We start from the raw sequence: 1,844 nt of genomic DNA on the forward strand, positions 1-1,844 counted from the left end.
ACTCACAAGCTTTATTTAAATTGTATACAAATGTATTGCTACTCTAGTTAACTTAACACAACAGTCTTACACGCATTCGATCTCGTGGTCTATCTATAGATAGCATCCCCTTTTTTTTTCCTCTCATATTTACTATGTATTTTATTTATTATACACACTACAATTTCAGTATAAGTTAATGTAGCTTAATTAATAAAGCAAGGCACTGAAAATGCCAAGATGAGTCGCACGACTCCATAAACACAAAGGTTTGGTCCTAGCCTTCCTATTAGTTCTTAGTAGACTTACACATGCAAGTCTCCACGCCCCAGTGAGAATGCCCTTAAAATCAGCAGTGATCTAAAGGAGCAGGTATCAAGCACACTCTTAAGTAGCTCATAACACCTTGCTAAGCCACACCCCCACGGGATACAGCAGTGATAAAAATTAAGCCATAAACGAAAGTTTGACTAAGCCATACTAAAAAGGGTTGGTAAATTTCGTGCCAGCCACCGCGGTCATACGATTAACCCAAACTAATAGGCCCACGGCGTAAAGCGTGTTTAAGATACCTTTGCACTAAAGTTAAAACTTAACTAAGCCGTAAAAAGCTACAGTTACCATAAAATAGACCACGAAAGTGACTTTATAATAATCTGACTACACGATAGCTAAGACCCAAACTGGGATTAGATACCCCACTATGCTTAGCCCTAAACATAGATAATTTTACAACAAAATAATTCGCCAGAGGACTACTAGCAATAGCTTAAAACTCAAAGGACTTGGCGGTGCTTTATATCCCTCTAGAGGAGCCTGTTCTATAATCGATAAACCCCGATAAACCTCACCACCCTTTGCTAATTCAGTCTATATACCGCCATCTTCAGCAAACCCTCAAAAGGTAGAATAGTAAGCACAATCATTTTACATAAAAAAGTTAGGTCAAGGTGTAACTTATGGGGTGGGAAGAAATGGGCTACATTTTCTACCCAAGAACATTCCACGAACGTTTTTATGAAATTAAAAACTGAAGGAGGATTTAGTAGTAAATTAAGAATAGAGAGCTTAATTGAATAGGGCCATGAAGCACGCACACACCGCCCGTCACCCTCCTCAAGTAATAAGACACAACCATAACCATATTAACTTAACTAAGACACAAGAGGAGACAAGTCGTAACAAGGTAAGCATACCGGAAGGTGTGCTTGGATTAATCAAAGTGTAGCTTAACTAAAGCGTCTGGCCTACACCCAGAAGATTTCATTACTTATGACCACTTTGAACAAAAGCTAGCCCAACTAACCCCAAACTTAAGTATCACAGACATATAAAGTAAAACATTTAGTTAAATAATAAAAGTATAGGAGATAGAAATTTTAATTGGAGCGATAGAGATAGTACCGTAAGGGAATGATGAAAGACATCTTAACAGTATTAAACAGCAAAGATTACCCCTTTTACCTTTTGCATAATGAACTAGCCAGAAACGACTTAACAAAGAGAACTTAAGCTAAGCTCCCCGAAACCAGACGAGCTACCCATAAACAATCTAAAAGGATCAACTCATCTATGTAGCAAAATAGTGAGAAGATTTGTGGGTAGAGGTGAAAAGCCTAACGAGCCTGGTGATAGCTGGTTGCCCACAAACAGAATTTTAGTTCAACTTTAAATTTACCTAAAAAAAAACAAAATTTTAATGTAAATTTAAAATATAGTCTAAGAAGGTACAGCTTCTTAGAATCAGGATACAACCTTTATTAGAGAGTATATACTAACATCACCATAGTTGGCTTAAAAGCAGCCACCAATTGAGAAAGCGTTCCAGCTCAACAAACAATATAACTTAATCCCAATCATATTAC

The 1,844-nt window shown here is 37.1% G+C and overlaps 1 pseudogene; it reads left to right on the plus strand.

The window, feature by feature from the left end:
• Positions 1–243: 243 nt before the first annotated feature.
• LOC144309856 (18S ribosomal RNA) lies at positions 244–1,198 on the plus strand (annotated as a pseudogene).
• Positions 1,199–1,844: the final 646 nt, after the last annotated feature.

The sequence above is a fragment of the Canis aureus genome, unplaced genomic scaffold (genome assembly GCF_053574225.1).
Source record: "Canis aureus isolate CA01 unplaced genomic scaffold, VMU_Caureus_v.1.0 ptg000215l_RagTag, whole genome shotgun sequence".
NCBI lineage: Eukaryota > Metazoa > Chordata > Mammalia > Carnivora > Canidae > Canis > Canis aureus.